At 48.6% G+C, this 26981-nt stretch overlaps 1 protein-coding gene and 1 pseudogene across 1 annotated transcript in view; both read left to right on the forward strand.

Annotated features, from left to right (window-relative positions):
* Window positions 1-26981, forward strand: part of LOC136624365 (zinc finger protein 83-like) — a 179900-nt pseudogene that overhangs the window by 131741 nt on the left and 21178 nt on the right.
* LOC136626716 (zinc finger protein 27-like) overlaps window positions 1-26981 on the forward strand; it is a 659137-nt gene that overhangs the window by 125628 nt on the left and 506528 nt on the right. The window lies entirely within an intron of this gene.

Genomic DNA, 26981 nt, shown 5'->3' on the forward strand with positions numbered 1-26981 from the left:
ATACGGCAGCATCTGCAGCCTGATCAATTTGGCAATGTGCACGTTTAGCGCTTGAGCGTGCGGGTGCGTGGCGGCATACTTGCACTTGCGCTCAAATAGTTGCGCTAGCGACGGCTGGACGCTGCGCTGAGAGACATTGCTGGATGGGGCCGAGGACAGCGGAGGTGAGGGTGTGAGTGCAGGCCTGGAGACGGTAGTGCCTGTGTCCTGAGAGGGGGGTTGGATCTCAGTGGCAGGTTGGGGCACAGGGGGAGAGGCAGTGGTGCAAACCGGAGGCGGTGAACGGCCTTCGTCCCACCTTGTGGGGTGCTTGGCCATCATATGTCTGCGCATGCTGGTGGTGGTAAGGCTGGTGGTGGTGGCTCCCCGGCTGATCTTGGCGCGACAAACCTTGCACACCACAGTTCGTCGGTTGTCTGCACTCTCAGTGAAAAACTGCCACACCTTTGAGCACCTCGGCCTCTGCAGGGTGGCATGGCGCGAGGGGGCGCTTTGGGATACAGTTGGTGGATTATTCGGTCTGGCCCTGCCTCTACCCCTGGCCACCGCACTGCCTCTTCCAACCTGCCCTGCTGCTGCACTTGCCTCCCCCTCTGAAGACCTGTCCTCAGTAGGCTTAGCAAACCAGGTGGGGTCAGTCACCTCATCGTCCAGCTGCTCTTTCTCTGAATCCTCTGTGCGCTCTTCCCTCGGACTTACTGCCCTTACTACTACCTCACTGATAGACAACTGTGTCTCATCGTCTTCGTCCTCCTCACCCACTGAAAGCTCTTGAGACAGTTGCCGAAAGTCCCCAGCCTCATCCCCCGGACCCCGGGAACTTTCCAAAGGTTGGGCATCGGTCACAACAAACTCCTCCGGTGGGAGAGGAACCATTGCTGCCCATTCTGGGCAGGGGCCTGAGAACAGTTCCTGGGAGTCTGCCTGCTCCTCAGAATGTGTCATTGTAATGGAGTGAGAAGGCTGGGAGGAAGGAGGAGCAGCAGCCAGAGAATTCAGAGTTGCAGCAGTGGACGGCGTAGAAGTCTGGGTGGTCGATAGATTGCTGGATGCACTTTCTGCCATCCACGACAGGACCTGCTCACACTGCTCATTTTCTAATAAAGGTCTACTGCGTGGACCCATTAATTGTGAGATGAATCTGGGGACCCCTGAAATTTGCCTCTCTCCTAATCCCGCAGCAGTCGGCTGCGATACACCGGGATCAGGAGCTCGGCCTGTGCCCACACCCTGACTTGGGCCTCCGCGTCCTCGCCCGCGTCCACGTCCTCTAGGCCTACCCCTACCCCTCAGCATGGTGTATTACGAGTAGAGCAGAAACAGAACGCTGTAATTAAATGTGCCGCTTATTGGCCTGTGGTTGGAGGCTGACTTCACTTACGGAACGCACAGCAGAGCCAGGAAACAATTTTGCGCACGCCTGCACTGAGACGTAGGTACGTATGACTGAGCTAGTGGAATTCACAGCGCAGAAGCAGTCAAGTAGCCAAAGGCCACTAGTAGGCCTTGAGTATTTTGCTTCAATTTTTTTAAGTGCTGAGCTGATACAGCAGACAGATACTGTAGGCAGCGTATATTATGTATAGTGTTTCCCTCTGGCGGGATGACGGCGGTGATGTAACGGAAACAGCAGAGCTAGGAAACAATTTTGCGCACGTCTGCACTGAGACGTAGGTGCGTATGACTGAGCTAGTGGAATTCACAGCGCAGAAGCAGTCAAGTGGCCAAAGGCCAGTAGTAGGCCTCAAGTATTTTGCTTCTATTTTTTTAAATGCTGAGCAGATACAGCAGACAGATACTGTAGGCAACGTATATTATGTATACTGTTTCCCTCTGGCGGGATGACGGTGGTGATGTAACGGAGACAGCAGAGCCAGGAAACAATTTTGCACAAGCCTGCTGTAACGCTTAGCTGCGTATTAATTAGGTCTACTATCCCCAGCAGACACGCAGTACACTGAAGACGGTCACAGGCAGCCCAAATATAGTATTTTTCCCCAATTTTTTTGAAAAAGCCCACTGCCTATATAGCCTGTATATCTCTTTCCTTGTACCACTGTCCCTGCCTCACCAGTACTGGCCCTATACTCTGTACAATGACTGCAGACTGAGGACGCAATGCTCTGCATGCCCGATATACGAAAAAAAATGTGCAACACTGCTCACAGCAGCCTCAACAGTACTACACACGGTCAGATGTGGCCCTAAGAAGGACCGTTGGGGTTCTTGAAGCCTAATATGACTCCTAACGCTTTCCCTATAGCAGCAGCAGCATCAGCAGCACTTTCCCTGATCTCTGTCAGAATGCATCTGTGGCGAGCCGCGGGCGGGGCAGATTTTAATACTCGGGTGTCACCTGATCTCCCCAGCAACTCACTGCAGGGGCGTGGTATAGGGCTGGAACATCACAGGAGGAAGTTGTAATGCCTTCCATGTCTTTTCTATTGGCCAGAAAAGCGCGCTAATGTCTCAGAGATGAAAGTGAAAGTAACTCGAACATCGCGTGGTGCTCGCCTCTAGTAACGAGCATCTCGAACACCCTAATACTCGAACGAGTATCAAGCTCAGACGAGTACGCTTGCTCATCTCTAATGGTGAGTCTTGAACACCTATCCATACTACCCAGGTGGTGTAGAAATTTGTACATTCCTTTTCAAGATCAGAGCATCTTAGTTGCTCCATATGCTTTATGGCAGCAATTGCTTCTACCCATGCTATTCCCAGCATTACTTCGTTTTGAGTATCTGGAATGATTTGTCACATTGCCATGATAAAATGTCTCAACAATCCTTTTTTATTTTTAGATATTGATCCTGGGAACATGGACAAAAGTGCCATCTCTGGGGTGATATCAATTGAGGTTTTACATACCGCCCAATATAACCTAGAGATGTCCTTCCATAAGGGAGCTATAAGCGGACACTGCCACCAAATGTGCAACATCGAACCAGAGCCTGACAAGTACCTCCAGCATTCTTCTGATGCAGAGGGAAACATTTTGTGTAGTTTGGTTGGGTTCTGTACAATTGTGAGACTATTTTAAAGTTCACCTCTTGTAGCCTACTTTATACAGTCATTTTAAGGGACAGTATATAGGATTTAGACCAGAGCTCTCCAGAAAAAGACCTATCCAATGCTCTCTCACCTACTTCCCCACCCAGCTAAGTTCAAAGCTCTCAGTCTGTTCATATTGTAGCAATTGCATATGTAGGTGCAACAGGGGCGATACATAGCTTCTCAAAAGGGGTAAGATCTACTGTTAAATATGATCTTGGGGTTAAGGTGTTGATATAACTGCATAGTTGAAAATATTGGACCAAGATCCAGTTGGTAGATTAGAGTCAACCTTAACTTCAAGAAGAATCTCACACCCCTGGGCCCATGACATCTCGCACCTGGTGGGAAGTCATTTTTGGGTGGAATGAAAGGGAAGTCCCTGAGGAATCCAGAAAGCCCCTTGTATCTGAAAAATATTTAGATCTTGTTCCATCTTCACCCATAGCTTACTGAAAAATGTGATTGTGGGCCGACTATGCATTTTGAGTGCATTAATTCTTCCAAATCAGGAGGGCAGAAGTTTTTGCCATGCTTTGAGTTCTGACTCTAAAGTCTGTATAAGGGGTTTATAATTTAGGGTTTGTTGAAATCTGAATTCGCAAATATTTCAGGGAGGAGCTCTTCCACTGAAAGGGGAATAATTCTTGGAGGTGTTCGGTTAATCTGGGGGAATAGATATATTTATTAGTTCTGGCTTTTGTGTGTTGATGCTGTATGTAGCAAATTCCTGTAAAATCACAGAAAGGCCTATTCTAGGATTTGGGAACAATAAACAGAAGTTTGCCAGCATCACAGCTTCCTCACCATAATATGGTAGGACAGGTTTATGATGCCCAGTCACCAAAGGCTCCGATCCCAGGGTCCACTTCATCCACAGAAAATACGTAGCGGTGACAGCATAGAAGGTGCAAATAAAACGTTCCTTTACTCCATAGTTTACATGCAACGTTTCGACTGCAAAGGAGTCATTTTCAAGCATAAAAGCAAGACATACACCTGCACATTTTATACAAATTACCCACAAACATCAACAAATCAGAGATGCAGGTCCAGAATTGCAATCAACTCCTATGATTAGCTTCACCTGGTCTGGGATTGTCTCAATGTGCGGCTCCTCCAACAGCGCGTCCCCACTTGTCTAGTGAGCACGTGCGTGTGCCCATAATGCTTTGCATCAGTCACATGATCAACGTGCCCATAATGCTTTGCATCAGTCACGTGATAAATAAAAAGGTCCCGTGATGCAGCAGATGCAATTAACCATGGCACATGCGTCCAGAGATGCTTCATCATAAGTCATCGCTTATGCTCCTGTTTCCCTATTGTTACTCATTTGACCGAAGCATTACGTCTGAGGGCATTGGCCAAGGATTCCATCAATAATATATATATATATATATATATATATATATATAGATAAAGTGATAAGGGGCACCCCTGTCTTGTTCCATTCCTGATCGGGAAGGGGGGTGACAGATGCCTATTGATTCTTACCTGTTCTGATGTGTTACGGTAGGTAGACCCTGCCAATTAATGAAAGGGTATTAATGGTGTTTTCTCTGGCCTCCCTGCACAGGATAAAACTTTCACAGACCCGTGGGTACTGGCGAGAAGTGCAGCCTACGTGCACAGAAGCCACAGCCTGGAGTTCGGGGCGCCACCGGGCTGAAGTGCAGACGGAGGCCCGGCAGCGGTCAGATCCTACGACCGCCAGAGTAGAGAGACCCGCGATCTGGCAGGTGACAGCAGGGGTGCCGCTGCCCGGAGGATTGGTAAAGAGACGCCGGCAGAAGGGAGGTGAGGGGGTCACTGGGGCAGCTGCTGGTGGTGGGAGAGCCGCAAAGCTTGGCAGGACGGTGCCCGGGCACAGTAATTAAGAGAAACACCGCTTTTTAAAGGTCACAGCACCCCCTGCCCAAAGATAAGGGGCTTGCCAGGGACACATCAAAGCTCCTGAGGTGACCTGAGGGAGACCCCCAGTAGAGCAGGCCCGAGAAAGCATGGGAGACTGGGACCCAGGGAGGCTCTGGAGGAGGGTAGAGGAACCTTCCCCAGCTCCTGCGGACGGGGTACATAAAGGGCTGGAGAAGCAGGGCTCTTGCAATAACCCCATTGCCACCATAAAGAGACAGTGCAGCAGGTTTGCCTTGATATAGGGGTGCTGGACTGTAAATCATGAGATACGTGCTGGACTGTAAATTCTCATCACAAGCTATCTAAAGCCCTCTATTGAGTTCCATGGAACTCTGCTGCCTCCTGCTGCCCTTCCTGGGAATGGCAGTTTTTCAGCTCCACTGTTAATATAATAAAATATACGTTTTTCAGGGTGTTTGTGCAGTAAAGGATGGATTGGAGAATGCATCCCTAATTCCTGCTCCTTCTGGATTTTTGCACTTTAATATGCAATAACAACCTACTCAACATAATTTAGCACCCTTTGGCATACATTTGGAACTTTATACAACAATGGTCAAAACCAAAGTCAAATCATCACAGCTCTCTCAGACCCCTTCTAGAGCTACTCTAGCAAGCATGTTTGCTTCATAATTAGAGATGAGCGAGCGTACTCGTTCGAGTATTAGGGTGTTCGAGATGCTCGTTAATCGAGACGAGCACCACGTGGCTTTTCTGGCCAATAGAAACACAGGGAAGGCATTACAACTTCCTCCTGTGACATTCCAGCCCTATCCCACCCCCCTGCAGTGAGTGGCTGGGGAGATCAGATGACACCCGAGTATTTAAATCTGCCCCGCCCGCGGCTCGCCACAGATGCATGCTGACAGAGATCAGGGAAAGTGCTGTCTTGCTGTAGCTGCTATAGGGAGAGTGTTAGGTGTTATATTCGTCTTCAAGAACCCCAACGGTCCTTCTTAGGGCCACATCTGACCGTGTGCAGTACTGTTGTGCAGGCTGCTTTTAGCAGTGTTGCACAATTTTATTTTTTTTTGTATATCGGGCGTGCAGACCATAGCGTCCTCAGTCTGCAGTCATTTTACAGAGTATAGGGGCAGTACTAGTGAGGCAGGGAAAGAGGTATACTGGCTATATAGGCAGTGGGCTTTTTCCCAAAAAGTTGAAAAATATACTATATTTGGCCTGCCTGTCACGTGTCTGCTGGGGGTAGTAGTCGCTGATTAATACCCAGCCTTGCGCATAATTGTTCCTGGCTGCACTGGGCTTTCAGTAACCACAGTCAGCCTCCAACAGGGAAATCGAAATACAGTGTATATCAGAGGCAGTGGTCTTTTTCCCAAAAAGTTTAAAAATATACTATATTTGGCCTGCCTGTCACTGTCTTCAGTTTACTGCGTCTTTGCTGGGGGGAGTAGTCGGTGATTAATACCCAGCCTTGCGCATAATTGTTTCCTGGCTCTGCTGTGCGTTCCGTACGCGAAGTCAGCCTCCAACCACAGGCCAGTAAGCGGCACATTTAATTACAGCGTTCTGTTTCTGCTCTACTTGTAATACACCATGCTGAGGGGTAGGGGTAGGCCTAGAGGACATGGACGGGGGCGAGGACGCGGAGGCCCAAGTCAGGGTGTGGGCACAGGCCGAGCTCCTGATCCAGGTGTATCGCAGCCGACTGCTGCGGGATTAGGAGAGAGGCAAGTTTCTGGGGACCCCAGATTCAGCTCACAATTAATGGGTCCACGCGGTAGACCTTTATTAGAAACTGAGCAGTGTGAGCAGGTCCTGTCGTGGATGGCAGAAAGTGCATCCAGCAATCTATCGACCACCCAGTCTTCTACGCCGTCCACAGCTGCAACTCTGAATCCTCTGGCTGCTGCTCCTCCTTCCTCCCAGCCTCCTCACTCCATGAAAATGACACATTCTGAGGAGCAGGCAGACTCCCAGAAACTGTTCTCGGGCCCCTGCCGAGATTGGGCAGCAATGGTTCCTCTCCCACCGGAGGAGTTTGTCGTGACCGATGCCCAACCTTTGGAAAGTTCCCGGGGTCCGGGGGATGAGGCTTTCAGTGGGTGAGGAGGACGATGACGATGAGACACAGTTGTCTATCAGTGAGGTATAAGTAAGGGCAGTAAGTCCGAGGGAGGAGCGCACAGAGGATTCGGAGGAAGAGCAGCTGGACGATGAGGTGACTGACCCCACCTGGTTTGCTAAGCCTACTGAGGACAGGTCTTCAGAGGGGGAGGCAAGTGCAGCAGTAGGGCAGGTTGGAAGAGGCAGGGCCAGACCGAATAATCCACCAACTGTTTCCCAAAGCGCCCTCTCGCGCCATGCCACCCTGCATAGGCCGAGGTGCTCAAAGGTGTGGCAGTTTTTCACTGAGAGTGCAAACAACCAACGAACTGTGGTGTGCAAGGTTTGTCGCGCCAAGATCAGCCGGGGAGCCACCACCACCAGCCTCAGCACCACCAGCATGCACAGGCATATGATGGCCAAGCACCCCACAAGGTGGGATGAAGGCCGTTCATCGCCTCTGGTTTGCACCACTGCCTCTCCCCCTGTGCCCCAACCTGCCACTGAGATCCAACCCCCTCTCAGGACACAAGCACGACCGTCTCCCAGGCTGCACCCACACGCTTACCTCCGCTGTCCTCGGCCCCATCCAGCAATGTCTCTCAGCGCAGCGTCCAGCCGTCGCTATCGCAACTGTTTGAGCGCAAGCGCAAGTACGCCGCCACGCACCCGCACGCTCAAGCGTTAAACGTGCACATAGCCAAATTGATCAGCCTGGAGATGCTGCCATATAGGCTTGTGGAAACGGAGGCTTTCAAAAACATGATGGCGGCGGCGGCCCCGCGCTACTCGGTTCTCAGTCGCCACTACTTTTCCCGATGTGCAGTCCCAGCCCTGCACGACCACGTCTCCCGCAACATTGAACGCGCCCTCACCAATGCGGTTACTGCCAAGGTCCACTTAACAAAGGACAAGTGGACAAGCACAGGCGGGCAGGGCCACTATATCTCCCTGACGGCACATTGGGTGAATTTAGTGGAGGCTGGGACCGAGTCAGAGCCTGGGACCGCTCACGTCCTACCCACCCCCAGAATTGCGGGCCCCAGCTCGGTGCTGGTATCTGCGGCGGTGTATGCTTCCTCCACTAAACCACACTCCTCCTACGCAACCTCTGTCTCGCAATCAAGATGTGTCAGCAGCAGCACGTCGCCAGCAGTCGGTGTCGCGCGGCGTGGCAGCACAGCGGTGGCCAAGCGTCAGCAGGCCGTGCTGAAACTACTCAGCTTAGGAGAGAAGAGGCACACGGCCCACGAACTGCTGCAGGGTCTGACAGAGCAGACCGACCACTGGCTTGCGCCGCTGAGCCTCCAACCGGGCATGGTCGTGTGTGACAACGGCCGTAAGCTGGTGGCGGCTCTGCAGCTCGGCAGCCTCACACACGTGCCATGCCTGGCCCACGTCTTTAATTTGGTGGTTCAGCGGTTTCTGAAAAGTTACCCACGCTTGTCAGACCTGCTCGGAAAGGTGCGCCGGGTCAGAGCACATTTCCGCAAGTCCAACATGGACGCTGGCACCCTGCGGACCCTGCAACATCGGTTTAATCTGCCAGTGCACCGACTGCTATGCGACGTGCCCACACAGTGGAACTCTACGCTCCACATGTTGGCCAGGCTCTATGTGCAGCGTAGAGCTATAGTGGAATACCAACTCCAACATGGGCGGCGTAGTGGGAGTCAGCCTCCTCAATTCTTTACAGAAGAGTGGGCCTGGTTGGCAGCCATCTGCCAGGTCCTTGGAAACTTTGAGGAGTCTACCCAGATGGTGAGCGGCGATGCTGCAATCATTAGCGTCACCATTCCCCTGCTATGCCTCTTGAGAAGTTCCCTGCAAAGGATAAAGGCAGATGCTTTGCGCTCGGAAACTGAGGCGGGAGAAGACAGTATGTCGCTGGATAGTCAGAGCACCCTCATGTATATATCTCAGCGCATTGAGGAGGAGGGGGAGGAGCATGAGGAGGGGGAAGAGACAGCTTGGCCCAATGCTGAGGGTACCCATGCTGCTTGCCTGTCATCCTTTCAGCGTGTATGGCCTGAGGAGGAGGAGGAGGCGGATCCTGAAAGTGATCTTCCTAGTGAGGACAGCCATGTGTTGCGTACAGGTACCCTGGCACACATGGCTGACTTCATGTTAGGATGCCTTTCTCGTGACCCTCGCGTTACACGCATTCTGGCCACTACGGATTACTGGGTGTACACACTGCTCGACCCACGGTATAAGGAGAACCTTTCCACTCTCATACCCGAAGAGGAAAGGGGTTTGAGAGTGATGCTATACCACAGGACCCTGGCAGACATTCTGATGGTAAAATTCCCATCCGACAGCGCTAGTGGCAGAAGGCGCAGTTCCGAGAGCCAGGTAGCAGGGGAGGCACGGAGATCAGGCAGCATGTACAGCGCAGGCAGGGAACACTCTCCAAGGCCTTTGCCAGCTTTCTGGCTCCCCAGCAAGACTGTGTCACCGCTCCACAGTCAAGGCTAAGTCGGCGGGAGCACTGTAAAAGGATAGTGAGGGGGTACGTAGCCGATCGCACGACCGTCCTCCGTGACGCCTCTGCTTCCTACAACTACTGGGTGTTGAAGCTGGACACGTGGCCTGAACTCGCGCTGTATGCCTTGGAGGTGCTTGCTTGTCCTGCGGCTAGCGTCTTGTCAGAGAGGGTGTTTAGTGCGGCTGGGGGAATCATCACGGATACGCGTACCCGCCTGTCAACTGACAGTGCCGACAGGCTTACACTCATAAAGATGAACAAAGCCTGGATTTCCCCAGACTTCTCTTCTCCACCAGCGGACAGCAGCGGTACCTAAACAATACGTAGGCTGCACCCGCGGATGGAAGCATCGTTCTCTATCACCCTAAAAAACGGGGACCTTTTAGCTTCATCAATCTGTGTATTATATTCATCCTCCTCCTGAAACCTCACGTAATCACGCCGAACGGGCAATTTTTCTTAGGCCCACAAGGCTCAGTCATATTACTTTTGTAAACAATGTTTATACGTTTCAATTCTCATTAAAGCGTTGAAACTTGCACCTGAACCAATTTTTATTTTAACTGGGCTGCCTCCAGGCCTAGTTATAAATTAAGCCACAGTAACCAAAGCTATTAATGGGTTTCACCTGACCTCTTGGTTGGGCATGGGCAATTTTTCTGAGGTACATTTGTACTGTTGGTACACCAATTTTTTTGGGACCTTGCCTACAGTGTAATCCTAGTAATTTTTATGGGCTTCGCCTGCACTCATGGTACAGCAAGGTGTGTGGCGTGGGCCTACACTTTTGCTACATAAATATAACTGGGGCCTTGTCTATACTGCAACTACTGAAATGTGAAAGAGACTGTTATCTCCCTAAACTACTGCAATGGGAATGTTACTGTGGCCTGTCTTGACTGCTACTACTACTGAAATGGAACTAATACTGCGCTCCCCCTATACTGCCGCTTCGGAATTGTTACTGGGGCCTGTCTTGAGTGCTACTATTACTGAAATGGAACTAAGACTGTGCTCCCCCTATACTGCTGCTTCGGAATTGTTACTTAGGCCTGTCTTGAGTGCTACTATTACTGAAATGGAACTAATACTATTCTCCCCCTATACTGCTGCTAGTGATATGTTACTGGGGCCTGTCCCTAATGCTACGGCTGAAATGTTACTAATTCTGGGCTCTGCCTATACCGCTGCTAATGCTATGTCACTGGGGTGTGGAAACGGAGGCTTCCTAAAGACATGATGGCGGCGAGGCTATTTCCCACCAACGCGGTTACTGTTAAGGTGCATATAACCACGGACACGTGGAGAGGACACGTAGTGCCTCAAAAACATCCCCCTCCTCCTCCAACAATGAAAACATTCTTGGCAAATACCTTTGCATTGGTCCGTCTGGTGGCAGTCCAAGAATTTCACCTTTAACGACACAACAAGAGAGCCCCCCCACCATCCCCCCGCCACGGCCCACTTAATCCTGGCCACATTCCGAAAACCAACTAAATAAAACCGCGCTACTAGGTCCGCAGTCGCCACCACATTCCCACCAACGCGGTTACTGTTAAGGTGCATATAACCACGGACACGTGGAGAGGACACGTAGTGCCTCAAAAACATCCCCCTCCTCCTCCAACAATGAAAACATTCTTGGCAAATACCTTTGCATTGGTCCGTCTGGTGGCAGTCCAAGAATTTCACCTTTAATGACACAACGAGAAAGCTCCCCCACCATCCCCCCGCCACAGCCCACTTAATCCTGGCCACATTCCGAAAACAAACTAAATAAAACCGCGCTACTAGGTCCGCAGTTGCCACCACAGTCCCACCAACGCAGTTACTGTTAAGGTGCATATTACCAGTCTGACTGGGGCATGCACTGTGGGCCGAAGCCCACCTGTATTGTATCTGACGTTAGCTCTGCTGAGCAGGGCACTGCAATGGGATACATTTATGTACCGCCGGTGGGTTCCAGGGAGCCACCCATGCTTTGGGTCCACACGGACTTCACATTAGGGATTTGTACCTGCCTGTGTCTATGTATTAAAAACCCTGGTCAGACTGGGGCATGCAGTGTGGGCCGAAGCCCACCTGCATTTAATCTGATGTTACCTCAGCTGTGCTGGGCAATGCAATGGGATTTATTTATGTAACGCCGGTGGCTTCCTGGGACCCACCCATGCTGTCGGTCCACACGGAGTTGTACCTGCCTGTGTCTACTTATAAAGAACCCCGGTCGGACTGGGGCATGCAGTGTGGGCCGAAGCCCAGCTGTATTTAATCTGACATTAGCTCTACTATCCGGGGCACTGCATTTGGACAAACTACAGGAGCAATACAGCGCTAATGAGACGTGCACAGCTACGCTAGCATTGGAGTCCACTGTAGGCACGCGATTGCTGAGGGTTTGTGCAGAGGCCTATGTCCTGGGTGCAGGGAAAGTCCGCTTCCAGCCTAGGATTGCTGAATCTGTGGGCCGAGGCCTATGCCGTGGGCGCGGTGCAACTCTGCCATGTTTGGCCGCTCAGATCAATTTTTTGTTCATGTCTTGGGTTTCCTAGGACCCACCTATGCTGTTGGTGCAAACTTAGTTCCCATTGCGGTGTTTGACCTGTCTGGCACAAAGGCACTGACTGACTTGGGTAGGGGGCAGAGCGCTGACGGCTTTCCCCTTGCAGTGTGGATTGAGCTATGCGACACCTTGACAGAATGAATACTGTGTGGCACATGGATTCCCCATTGCTATGCCCACGTTTGCAGCTCCTGACAGAGGTGGCACAGGATTGGAGTTCTCATTGCTTCTGTACAGCATTGTGGGCTATCGCCCCGCCCCTTTTAAAGAGGGTCGCTGCCTGGCCCTGCCAACCCTCTGCAGTGTGTGCCTCCGGTTCCTCCTCATGGCAGACGCACTTATAAATAGACATGAGGGTGGTGTGGCTATGAGGCCAGCGTGTGGCATGAGGGCAGCTGAAGGCTGCGCAGGGACACTTTGGTGTGCGCTGTGGACACTGGGTTGTGCAGGGGGGTTGGGCAGCATGTAACCCAGGAGAAGTGGCAGCGGAGTGTCATGCAGGCAGTGATTGTGCTTGGTTGGAGGTAGTGTGGTGCTTAGCTAAGGTATGCCTTGCTAATGAGGGTTTTTCAGAAGTAAAAATTGTCGGGAGGGGGGGGCACTCTTGCCGCTATTGTGGCTTAATAGTGGGACCTGGGAACTTGAGATGCAGCCCAACATGTAGCCCCTCGCCTGCCCTATCCGTTTCTGTGTCATTCCCATCACTTTCTTGAATTTCCCAGATTTTCACAAATGAAAACCTTAGCGGGCATCGGCGATATACAAAAATGTTCGAGTCGCCCATTGACTTCAATGGGGTTCGTTACTCGAAACGAACCCTCGAGCATCGCGGAAAGTTCGACTCGAGTAACGAGCACCCGAGCATTTTGGTGCTCGCTCATCTCTATTCATAATCTCAAACTGACCCTCCCTCCCCAACGAATCCCCAAACTTCATCAGCGACAGAGGCCTCATCACCAAGATCACAGGAAAGGCCGATTTTGGATACTGATTCCATTCACTTTGACCAGTCCTCTATGCTGGATCAGATGAAAGCGATCTTTAAATCTGAACTCTCAGCTGCCATTAAGGAATTCTCAGAGCAAATCTGGGATTTAGGCCAGAAGACGGATGAGTTGGAAAAAAAAAACGACAACATTGTGGACACCATCGAAGCAGACTGCAACCATGTGGCTGACCTAGAAGCGAAAATAGAGCTACTGGAGTCTAAATATGAGGACTTAGAGAACAGGTCTTGTCGCTCTAATATACGCATTAGAGGTCTGCCTGAGTCCATTATAGCTCTAAGAAAAACGACAATCAACCTAATCCGGATCTCCCAAGAGATGTGGTCCTTAAATTGCACTATTATGAAGTCGGAGATCAGCTGTTGTCGGTTGCCAGAAATCTGTCTACGTTACTAGGACTGCCCACCTCCGTTCAGCTGTATGCAGATGTGGCCTCATCAACCTTGACCGAGCGAAGAGCCTTCTGGCCAATTATGCAGGCTCTGAGTTTAGTCAACATGAAATACAAATGGGGGTTTCCATTTGCTCTCCATTTTCAGCATCATAGCAGGGCATATACTGTCAAGTCCATAGAGGAGGTGTTTGGAGCCCTTGAGAGAGCGCATATTCAGGTGGAGAAGTCAAGGGAGACTGGTTCTTCATATCCCCGTCCTGGAAGGACCTGGAGTGGGCCCCGACCCCCAAGGGGCTCGACAAGGCCTTTCCCTCAAGATTCTGGTGCGGGACTTTCTAGCTCCTTATAAAAAGACCAGTGATTTATGGCTTTTCTTTTTCCTTCTTCTAAATAGGTATGGAATTGTGAGCGTTTGAGAGAAAGGTGGATATAAGAGTTGCTGAGTATATCACTACCGAGGCAGCAATATAACACTGTCACTATGAGGGTAGTGGAGGAGATACAGAGTTTGTAGACTAATTTACCAGGGCTGATCGATGTATGGTAACAGATTGTTGAAATGTGATAGCTATAAAAACAGAAATGTGAATCCGAGAAGGATGGGTAGCTGCCCTAACCCTCAATGATTGGCGACCCTCTTTCAAGGAGCGTTGCTTCTAATCTTGACTACTGTGGCCTTAGGACCGTTTCTGGTTTATATTCTGTTTCATCTGTGATGTTCCTCCATGAGGGGTTTGGGAGGTGGGTATCGTGTTGGTTTGTTTGTTTTTTTGTCTTTTCAGAGTTTTAGATCCTCAATTTTACAATAAGTGTGGTAGACAAACTATTTCAGCATTGCCAGGAGATCTTGTGGGAAGAAAAGTAGAACGTTGTATATAAGACGTCCAATGGTATTTATAATTTCCCATAATGCAAGGGGGTTTAATTCTCCCAACAAAAGAAAAATGGCTTTCCTGTCGTATTTCAAACACAAACCTGGTATAATTTGTCTTCAGGAGACCCTACTTAAGATATTATATGGCAACTGCACCTGAAAAGCACAGGGGAGTACTCACCTTGCTACACAACTCTTTTCCTTTTCAAGTAGAAGAGACGGATATTGATCAGGAAGGTAGATTTTGTATTCTGCTTAGCAAACTCTATACCCAACCGATGGCCATAGTCAATATCTATGCTCCCTCAGAAAATCCCGTACCCACCATCCAGGTGATTACCCATAAGCTATTTAAATTCTCTAAACATAAAATCTTATGGGCAGGAGGCTTTCATTTTCCTTTCTCTTCAACCCTGGACAGGTCTAATAGTAACCCAGATAGATTCTCAATTCTTTAGCGAAGGGAATAGGGGATCAAGCCATCCCTATTGCCGCTAGCTGATAGCTGGAGGGAGATAGATGGTAGCAAGATGGGTTACACCTTTTTATCAGCTAGCCAGGCTTATTCTAGATTAAACTACATATTGATGTCCAAATCCCTTCTGCTGGTACTTGTAACATCAAGGCACTACCTACGTACGTGGACAGATCACGACCTGGTCCTCTCGGTGATCCAATATGATGAGTTCCCCAGGTCTACATATAAATGGAGACTAAACAAAGCCCTTATTCGAGATCCCAGCATCTCAGGGCAGATCTCTAACCAGTGTAATCCTTCGAGGGCCACAACCAAAGAAATTAGAGATATTAAGATTCAGCTGAACTCCCTTTTGTCTGAAAGGGTGGAACGAGCGCTCCAAAGCACAGTTTATAGGTATTATAAATATGCTAATACCAGCGAAATTGAGAGAGGCAGATTATGAATTTGGTCTTCAAGCTATATACCACCCCTCGCAACACGACCACCTCTAACCCAGAAAAGATATATAATGTGTTTGCAACATACTACTCGTCATTATATAAAGATAATAGGGGGAATATAGAGGGTGTGGGTTTTACTTCCTAGAAACCCTTCCGCTACCTACTCTTTCTCAGGATTAAAGAGACCACCTAAATGGGGATGTCATTTTGGAAGAAATAAGTGAGGCCATTGATAACTTAAAGTTGGGGAAAGCTCTGGGCCCTGATGGCTATACAGCTCTATACTATAAAAGAATTATAAAGAAATTTTATCAGGGCCCTTACAGAATTTGTTCCAAACTCTATTGAAAGGCGACACTCCACCTCAAGAATTCTTAAATTCCAATTTAACGGTTATTCCTAAGGCTAATAAAGCCCTTTTCTCTCCCAAGAGCTACAGGCCTATCTCATTGCTAAATATTGACTTCAAAATCTTTATATCTATTCTAGAGGCCGGTTTGAACCAGTTTCTTCCAAGCCTTATTCACAAGGACAGGTGGGGTCATCCCATCTAGACAGGCCCCGGATAATATAAGGAAGGTGTTGAATATCATTGGTTATTCTAAAGATACTAAAATCCCTGTCACAAGGCTTATGGGTTGATGTGGACTCATCTAGAATAACCCCACAGACTTTTCCCAACCTGAAATGGTCAGATAGTCCCATGAGCCCAAATCTATATGCCATTAGTCCACTCACTTACTACTCTTTAAGAATATGGAGAAATGTTCGGTTCAAATATAATTTATCTACAAGACCCTCTAGGATGCTTCCTATTATCCCGAATGTGAGAATGTCACTGAGCCTGGACCAGGTCCATTTCCAATGGTGGAAGATTAATAAACTAACAAACCTCCGCCATTTGGTAACGGGGTCCCATATATTAACACTGGCCCAATTACAAGCTAAATTTAATCCACCTAAAGTGAAAATTTATCAAGTCAATCAGGTTTTCCATTTTCTGCATTCACTGAATTTGCCATGGGCAATTCCCGCAATGGCAATGCTTGAAAGACTGTGCAAAAGCAACCCCTGAGAAAGGGAACCCTGTCCTTGCTCTATAATTTACTGAATAATCCTAATATAGAAGGGAAGCTCCCGCTTATGCGAAAATGGGAATCAGATTTACAAATTAATATGTCAGAAGAGAGATGGGACCACTGCTGCAAAACTATTACTAAAGGCAGTCACCAGGTCAATGTAATGGACACATCCATCAAGATTTGATGTAGATGTAAGCAGCAGCACATCCAGCACTTACAGGCTCACAGGTGCACGATCCCAAACAGTGATCCGGACCCAAGGACCGTGCTTGAAAAAGTTCCTACTTGTGCGGATTGAAACGTTGCAGCAATGTTCTGTTATTGAGGAATAAAATTGTATTTTCTTAAAAACCCTGGAGTGCTGATCTCGCCCTATCCACGTGGACATCCATCAAGATTCCACATCGAACACCTTTAGTACCAGTTAGGATAAATAGTTTTTCCCCTCAGTTTCACCCTTATGTTTCAGGGGATGCTCGGAGATGGGATTCCTCGTGCATTTATGGTGGAGGTGCTCGGTGGTAGCCAGACTCTGGTCCCAGGCTCATGGGTTACTACATAGGATATTTATAGGCCCATTTCCAAAAAAAACGTCCATACCTGCTGATTGACCAGAGGAGAAACCATCTAATAAACCTCTCAGAGGAGGAGGGGGAATGAGGGAAATACCAACATGCATCTATATGGGTGCCGACAGCAGCAGGAAACCCCTCACAGAGTGTCACCAGCAACCTGCATAGGAGCCGAGCGACCAGTCAGCCTCCACATCATGGCTAACGTACCGCAACACCGTCATGGCCAACAAGCCACAATATATACATTATACACACATATATAGCAGCCCACATGTACATTACACGCTCGGCTCTGCCCCTCCGTCTCACACACAGACAGCTCTCTTCCTCCATATTGCACACGCTCAGCTCCGCTCCTCCGTATTACTTACACTCGGCTCTGCTCCTCCATCTCACACACGGTCGGCTTCGCTCCTCCGTCTCGCACACCCTTCGTTCCGCACCTCCGTTTCGCACACCCTCGGCTCCGCACCTCCGTCTCGCACATGCTCGGCTCTACACCCCTGACACTCGCTTGGCTCCGCTCCTTCATCTCACACGCACTCGGCTCCGCTCCTCTGTATCACACACACTTGGCTCTAAACCTCCGTTTCATACCCGCTCGGCTCTTCTGTTTCACACACACTCCACACTGCACCTTCGTCTTGCACACACTCGGTCTCCTCCTCCGTCTCACACACGCTCGGCTCTGCTCCTTCCCAGTCTTGCACACGCTTGTCTCTCTTCCACCGTCTCACACACGCTCGGCTCTGCTCCATCCACTCCCTGAATACATCCTGATGGGACACAAAAACTGCAGGTCACACAGCAGAGTCCTGCATCCACTGAGCGCAGATACCTGGTCATGTGACCCCCTTGTCTCCTCCCACACACTGATCACATGACGGTGACATCATCACAGGTCCTGTAAGCACAGAACAACCCCACGGCTCCTGTCCGGCTGCAGGTGGAGGTATGTGGGGTCACAGCTTCACCTTGTGGAGACCCCGGGAAGGGGCAGGAGACCATGTAACGCTCCTCTGGGGAGTCTGGGATGTACATAGGAGATGGTGCAAGGCCTCTGCAGCGCCTCCTATTGGCAGGCCTGTAACATGACTGGGAATAGAAGCCTCCGGAAGGCAGAGAACATCTCCAGCTACAATCAGGATTATTCGGCCTCCACTACAAATTCGCTTTCTACAATCCGTACAAAATCCCCCCAGAAGAACATAAATAAGTGACACAACTGATAGAACGAGCGCTTTCCCCAAATCCCCACAAAATGCCCCTTTTTCTGCCTCCTGCGGCCCCAGAATCCCCCATGAGGTCTTTAGTCCTGGGAGCCCCTTCTGCTGAGCGGCTGCAGATGGACAGCAGCTTCTGCCGGCGCTCCGGAGGAGTCTTACCCCGTTCCTCGCGGCCGCCGGCTCACTGATGCTCTGGGGTTTGGGAGGTGCAGCCGCCGTCTCGGCGCTCCAGAATCTTCCGTCTTCTGAAACCAGTAAATCCCCCAGAACTTCTCGGCTCGCAGCTCCCGGCTGGATGTGCTGTTTGTAACATTTAGCGGGAAGCGCTGGACACGTTTTGGCCGCCCGATCCTTCTTCAGCGGCCGGACTCCTACAAATCACTGGGGAAGAAATAGCTGATAACATGTTGTATCTTCATAGCGTCATAAATCCCCTGGTTAACCCCTTCCTGCTCCGCGGCTTATATTTACACACTGGGTGATGTTCCCACCCAGCTGGCTTCCCGCTGCAGCAGCAGGGATCGGTGAGAACATCAATGCCAGCAGTTAACCCCTTACATGACGCAATCAATGTTGATCACGGCATTTGAAAGCCCCCCCCCAAGGGAGAACAATGTAGACGTGGAGGGCGAGTGGGTTGCCATGGCATATGGATGCCAGTCAATGGCATCCGGGTCTGTGATCACAAGGATAAGCTATGATGCGCTGCAGTACAGAAGTATAGCCGTGTATTATCAGAGTGATCATAGCCTCACCGGTTCAATTTCCTTCCACGGACATAAATATATATGTATGTATATTAATTTTGTTATCATCAAACCCTGCAGTAAAAATCCTATTATTTACCGAGTTCTTGTGTTTATCAACTTTAGGGTACACTTTTTTCATCCATTTTTAGATCGAGAAATCGATGCGAAAATCGGGTCAAAAAAAGCGCCCATTCATTTGATTGGGGGGAATTCACATAGAATGTTTTGTTTATTTGGATGAATAGTCCAGGCAAAAAATGAATTTCAGCATGTCTGGTTCTTGTCCGAATCTCAGCTGAGAACAGTACCTGTCACTGTGTGGTGTCCCGCACATCGGATGCACATGGATGGGATGGCCAAGTGCCGAGGATCTCGGGCGCAATTTTTTAAGCATCTGTGTGCATGTACCCTTAGGCTGCACTTACATTGATCCATTAAACTCAGACCAATACTGAACTCACCGACCTGCACATCAGATTTTCACGTGTGTGAATATAGCACATTGTTCAAATAAAAATAGTAAAACATTCACAATGCCTCATATAAACATCACACAGCACGTGGTGCGATCTTTCTAGCTCTAACTCTTAGTCCGAAAAAAAAATCGCTCACGTAAAATAATGGCTCTTTTCACGTGCGATTTGTGTACATCTCACAACATGCAGAAATCGTAGTGAAAATCGCCCATGTGAATACACCCTTATTTAAAGCCGTCCTTGAATCCCCTATAATGTAATCCAGAGATTTGGAGTGGCTTACATTGTCTCGTCTTCTCTCCATTCAGGATCCTCGGCTGATATCTTCTATATCAAATAATATTCCTGATTGACCCAACAAGGATGGAGAGGAAGAGGGACAAGATGGCGGAGAGTATATTCACCCTCACACTAGAGATACTCTTCCGGCTTACAGGAGAGGTGAGAGATTCTGGGGATGACGTCACGTTCCATCATTATTATCTATGTCAGTCTCTGAGCCTGTTGTACTGTTCTGGCAGAATGACAGAAACCCAACAGATCTACTATAAGGCAATTGGAGGTTGTTGGGGGTCATTATTGTCTGTCATCTAACAGAACTAAAACTCTGATCATTTTGTTCTTCTGCTCCTGTGACTGAGTAGAACAACGGAGATGATGAACAGAGATGTGAAGAGAATCTTAATAACTGTTGGACATTACTGGAGACATGAAGGACTCTGGGAATGTCTGCAGGGATATTTATGGATGTATCTCCCCATAAACAGGATTACACGGTAGTGAAGAAGACTTCTAGTGATGGCTGTCAGGCGCCGGTGTCTGATGGATGGGGAAGACCCCTGAGCCCAATCACAGGGCCTCCACCTCACCCCCTGATACTGGAGGAGATCAATGAGCAGAAGATCCTAGAACTCACCAACAAGATGATTAAGTTGCTGACTGGAGAGGTGACGCTGCTGGGAATTCTGGGACATTATACAGTAATGCTATGGTGGTATTACGTGTCTGGGTGATGACGGTATCATTGTGTTGTCAGGTTCCTATAAGGTGTCAGGACGTCACTGTTTATTTCTCCATGGAGGAGTGGGAGTATTTAGAAGGACACAAGGATCTGTACAAGGACATCATGATGGAGGACCACCAGCCCCCCCTATCACCAGGTAATAAACAGGACTAAATCCACACGGCCATTATTATTTTTATGTAGAGAATGAATTCAGTGGCTGTCTGTGTTTTCTGCAGGTAGATCCAGTAAGAGAACAGCAGCGGAGAGATGTCCCCGTCCTCTTCTTCCACAGGATGATCAGGTAGATGGAGAGAAGGTCTCATGAAATCTTCCCTCTGGTCTGTAGGAAGGCTGGGAAGGTCTTGTGTTCAGTCTTATTATATGATTGATACTTGTGTAATGAGAAAGCTGGAGATGGCAGGATTACAGCCGACCGCAGACATTAGATCTCCACATCTTATTACTATTTTCTGGTTCTGGAGACTTCTGGTTGGAATAAAGAAGCAACAGGTTGGAGTTATACAGGAGACCTGCAGCTATTTGGCCCAGATCACTACTGCTGTCATGTCATTCCGGCTCCTCATACTAATTAATGACCTTTTCTGGCCATATAAAACCTCCCACACGACTTCTCCAACTGTGTGATGACTTTTACAATATTTATTTCACAGCTGGTGAAACTGGAGGAAGATCCGATCCCTATTGATGCTACAGAGACACATGTGAGGGGGGATCAGCCGTGTAAGGAGGAGATCCCTACAGATGACCCCCCAGGTGAGACTACATGTAGAGAAGAGTCTGTGTTGTCGGGGTTTCAGCTGTATATTCCCTTATTCAGCCAAAGACAATCTTCGCATTGTTTTCATTATTCGCTACTCAAAGAATTAAGGGAACATTTAAATCACATAAAGAGTAAAACTATCAGTCCGGCACATGGAGACTCCAGATAGCAGCTTTATCTTAAATCCATATTAACCCCTTAAGGACGCAGCCCTTTTTTTCCTTTTTTGTTTTTTCATTGCCCATTTTGAATACCTCATGACTCTATTATTATCCCTGACATGTATGTCTGAGGGCTTGCTGTTTGCAGGATGAGTCGTAGTTTTCAGTGGTATTATTTAATATATCATATAATGTACTGATAAACCTTCTAAAAATTGTAAGTGGAGGGAAATGGGAAAAAAATGAAATTCGGTCATCTTTGAGCGCGTCTTGTATCTACGGCGTACAAACTGCAACAAAAATGCCTAAATCTTACTTTCTGTGGGTCAGTATGATTACTATAATGCCAACTTAGGGCGCCTACCCACTGGCGATTTTTTTTTCCTTTGCGTTTTGCGTTTTTTCTCAAGAGCAATTAGTATTGAATGTGTTCCTGTCCACTGGCGTTTTTATTTTCGGTCCGTTGCAATTTTTAACATAGGAACTGTCAGTTGCATATGTGTCCTTATTTTTCTCTTAATGCACCCATGAATGTCACTGGAAATTAACGGAAAAGGCGCCAAAAAGCCGCGAAAACGCGCGGAAAACGCTGCGTTTTTCACGCACGAAAAACGCAATCGCCAGTGGGTGCTCGCCCTTATATAGGCTTTTTGTGCTCCTTTTATTTTTTTCAAAGATATTTAATTTTTATAAGTTATTTTTTGCCATCATCTTCTGACTGCCATAACCTTTTTATTTTTCCGTTGACATAATTGTGCAAAGTTCATTTTGCGCGAGACGTCCTGGAGTTTCTGTTAGTACCATCTTACAAAACATACAATTGATTTTTATTACTCTTTTTCTTGGAGACGGGGCGACCAAAGAAGCAAAATTATATTTTATTTTTTCTGATGATGTTCGTTGTACAAGGTAGATAATGCGTTACATTGAAAGGTCGGCGTTTTACGGACGCAGCGAAACCAAATATGTATTTTTGTTATATTATTTATATTATTTTATTATAAATATGGCAAAAGGGGTGTTACTTTTATTACTTTTTATTTATTTTAATAATTAGTAACATTTTAAAAACTTATTCTTACTATTTTTTTAGTCCCCATAAGGAACATGAAGTTGTGTTCTTTTTAAAAATCTCTGAGTGGGCGAAGTGGGAAAAGCACCACAGCTGCACCATTTTGGGGTGAGGGGTCATTTCTGCGGTTTTCATGGTGCAATGATGTCTTTATTCTGAGGGTCAGTACGAGTACAGGGATACTAAACTCATACAGCTCTTTATATGTAGTAATGCTTAAAAATTAAAAACCTTTTTAAGAAAAAGTGTCATTCTAACGCTATATCTTACCCTCATTATTATTTTCATTTTTCCATTGATAGGACTGTGTGATGGCTCGCTTTTTGTGGGGTGACCTGTAGTTTGCATTGCTACCATTTTGGGGAACCTATAACTTTTTGATAGCTTTTCATTCAATTTTCTTTTTTGGAGGGACCAAAAATAATGCAATTCTCCCACTGCCTATTGTTTCTTTTCTGTAGGAGACCTTAGTAGACTTTTATGGATGTAGTGATACCAATTTGTAGATTTTTTTTATTTTACTTTAGATTTTTATAATCCTAATTTAAAAAAACTTTATTTCTCGACCATTACATTGGGAGACATAGCTGAAGACCAAGGGTATAGCTACTGCCACTAGGAGGTGGGCACTAAGCAAACAAAGTGTTAGGTCTAGAGATGAGCGAGCATACTAGTCCAAGCTTGATGCTCGTTTGAGTAGTAGCATACTCGATGGTGCTGATTACTCGAGCGAGCACCACATGGTGCTCGAAAACATTTATGTCCCCTCCACGCATGTTTAGCGCTATTTTTTTAGCCACTAAACTTGCAGGGAAGGCTTTATCACTTCCTGCTGTGACGTACCAACCCTGTACACGTCTACAGCAGTGACTGGCTCGCCGAATCAGGTGACCGCCGAGTATTAAAACTGTTTTCGGCCGCGGCTCGCCTCAGGCCCATGCTGAATGAGCTTAGGGATAGAGCTGCTGCTAGTGCTAGGCAGGGAAAGCGTTAGTGTAAATATTAGTTTGCGGTTAGGCAAGGATCCTGACTACCAGAACCCAACAGTCCTTTTTGGGATTACTCCTCTCATTGTGTGCATCAGCATTTTGTCTGGCTGGGACCAGTAGTGCATACAGATTTTTTTCAAGCATCCCGGCTGTAGTCTGTCCACTGTTACCAGTTTTCTGCAGTCTACTGGCAGGATGTACACAGAGCACATAGGAAGTAGCAAAACTCCCATCATTTCTAATTTTTTTTTAGTTTTTTGGGGGTTCAAAGCGTACGCTATATACCTGTGTGTTGGTGTTGTGAATCCACGCTATCTAACAGAGGTATACACAGTAGAAAATGTTTTTGGCCCTGCTGAGAGCGTAAAGTATATACCAGTCTCTGGCGGGGGATGGGGGGGGGGGTGAATTTGTGCTATACAACAGCAGTATACACTTTAAAATTTTCTGGGCTTGTTCAGAGTGTACACTATATACCAGTCTCTAGGGTGGGGGGGGATTTGCGCTATTCAACAGCAGTATACACTTTTAAATTTTTCTGGGCCTGCTGAGAGCATCCGCTATATACCAGGGGCTGTGAAATAACTTGCATTTTGCGTGGCATTTACTCCAAGTGCTTTATCCAACATGATGAAGACTTGGAGTGTAAGGGTCGAGTTCGAGGACGTGGACGTGGGCGTCCGAATGAGGGTGTGGGCAGAGTCCGAGGTCTTGGGCGGGGTGAAACAGTGCCTGCTGCTTAGGGATTAGTTGAGCGCCGCGTATCTCTGCTCCCCAGCTTCATCTCACATTTTGCAGGTCCGCGTGGTAGACCATTATTAAAAGCACAACAGTGCGATCAGGTGCTGACGTGGATAGCGGATAACGCTTCCAGTACTTTATCCAACACCCAGTCTTCCACGGAGTCCACTCATGCCAGCCAAGGGACTGCACCTCTGAATCTTCAGGCTGCACCTCCTTCCTCCCAGCCTGGTCACTCCAAAAAAGGGAGAGATTATGAACAGGCATACACCCAAGAACTCTTCTTGGGTTCCTACCCTAAGTCAGAAAAAAACAATCCACAGACATGTGAGGAGCTTGTCGTGACTGATGCCCAAAATCTGGACCTTTCATAGACTCAGGGTGATGAGGGTGGGGACTTCCAATTACTGTCTCAAGAGCTATTTGTGAATGATGAGGATGAGACACAGTTGTCTGTCAGTGAGGTTGTTGTTAGGGCAGTAAGTCTAAGGGAGGAGCAGACTGAGTATTCAGAGGAAGAGCTGGTGGATGATGAGGTGACTGACCCCACCTGGGTTGCTAAGCCTACTGCAGACAGGGCTTCTGAGAGGGAGGCAAGTGCTGCAGTAGAACAGGTTGGAAGAGGCAGTGGGGTGTCCAGGGGGAGAAGCAGGTCCAGAGCAAATACTCCCCCAACTGTTCCCCACAGCACCCCCTCACGGCAGGCTCCCGTGCCGAGGGCTGGGTGTTCGAAGGTCTGGAGGTTTTTCAATGAGAGCACAGACGACCGACTAACAGTGGTGTGCAACCTGTGCCGCACCAAGATCAGCAGGAGAGCCACCACTACCAGCCTGACCGACAACCAGCATGCGCAGGCATATGATGGCTAAGCACCCGATGATGTGGAATGAAGGCCATTCACCGCCTGCAGATCACACCACTGCCTCTTCCCCTGTGTCACATCCTGTCACTGAGATCCAATTCCCCTCCCAGGATGCAGGCATGAGCGTCTCCCGGCATGCACCCACACCCTCACCTCCACGGCCCTCCACTGCCTCCACCAATGTATCCTAGAGCAGCATTTAGCTGTCGATAACCCAAGCATTGGAACGCAAGTGGAAATGCATGGCCACCCACCCACATGCATAATCTTTAAACGTGCATATTTCAAAACTACTCAGCCTGGAGATGCTGCCATGTAGGCTACTACAAAGTGAGGCTTTCCGCAACTTGATGACGGCGGCGGTCCCTCGGTACTTAGTCCCCAGCCGCCACTATTTTTCCCGATGCGCCGTCCCCGCCCTACACGTCTCATAAACCGTGCCCTCACCAACGCGGTTACTGGGAAGGTCCACTTAACCACCGACACGTGAACAAGTGCTGGCGGGCAGGGAAACTACATCTTCTTGATGGCACATTGGGTTAACCTTGTGGAGGCTGGGACTGAGTCTGACCCTGGGTCCGCTCACGTGCAACCCTCACCGAGGATTGCAGGTCCTACCTCGGTCACGTTTTCTCCGGCTTATTATGCCACCTACTCCAAAACACCCCCTCCTCCTCTACCTCTCAATTACCACGTGTGAGGACGTCGCCTTCAGTTGGTAGCTCGAGGCGCTGCAGCACTGCGGTGGGGAAGCGTCAGCATGGCATGCTGAAACTCCTCAGCTTGGGAGACATGAGGCACACCACCCAAGAGCTGTTACAGGGTTTGACAGAGCAGACCGGTCTTTGTCTTTCGCCCCTGAGCCTCCAACCAGGCATGGTCGTGTGCGACAATTGGCGAAACCTGGTCGTGGCTCTGCAGCTTGGCAGACTAATACACGTGCCATGTCTGGCCCATATGTTCAATCTGGTGGTTCAGTGCTTTCTTAAAAACTACTCCCATTTGTCTGACCTGCTCAGCAAGGTGCATTGCGTGTGTGCACATTTCAGAAAGTCCATCACAGATGCTGCCACCCTCAGGACACTGCAACATCGCTTCCAGCTGCCAGTGCACCGACTGTTGAGCGACGTGCCCACACGCTGGAATTCTACGTTGCACATGTTGGCCAGGCTTTTTTGAGCAGCAACATGGCTGTCAGAGTGGTAGTCAGCCTCTGCAGTTCTTCACAGAAGAGTGGGCATGGATGTCTGACATATGTCATGTCTTAGGAAACTTTGAGGAGTCTACACAAATGGGGAGCAGTGATGCAGCCATTATCATTGTAACCATCCCGCTGCTTTGCCTGCTGCGAAGGTCGCTGCTAAGCATGAAGGCTGATGCTTTGCGGATACAACAGGAGATGGGGGATGACAATACGTCGCATGATAGCCAGACCACCCTCACGTCTGTTTTTCAGCATGTATTGGAGGAGGGGAAGAGACTGCTGCCCACACTGCAGAGGGTACCCATGCTATTTCCTTCACATCTGTTCAGCGTGTATGGGCTGAAGAGAAAGAGGAGAAGGAGACTGAGAGTGATCCTCCTAGTGGGGACAGCGATGTGTTGCATACTGGGACAATGGCACGCATAGCTGGCTTCATGTTAGGCTGCATTTTCCATGACCCTCGCATTAGACGCATTCTGGCCAACACGGATTACTGGGTGTTCACCCTTCTTGACCCACGGTATAAGAAGAACTTTTCCACTCTCATTCCTGAAGAGTGTGGGGACTTCAAAGTAGTGTCCCAAGAGGTATTTGTGCATGATGATGATGAGACACAGTTGTCTGTCAGTGAGGTTGTTGTGAGAGCAGTAAGTCTGAAAGGGGAGCAGACTGAGGATTCTGAGGAAGAGCTGGTAGATGATGAGATGACTGACCCAACCTGGGTTGGTAAGCCTACTGAAGACACCGCTTCAGAGGGAGAGGCAAGTGCAGC

The sequence above is a fragment of the Eleutherodactylus coqui genome, chromosome 4 (assembly GCF_035609145.1).
Source record: "Eleutherodactylus coqui strain aEleCoq1 chromosome 4, aEleCoq1.hap1, whole genome shotgun sequence".
Lineage (NCBI taxonomy): Eukaryota > Metazoa > Chordata > Amphibia > Anura > Eleutherodactylidae > Eleutherodactylus > Eleutherodactylus coqui.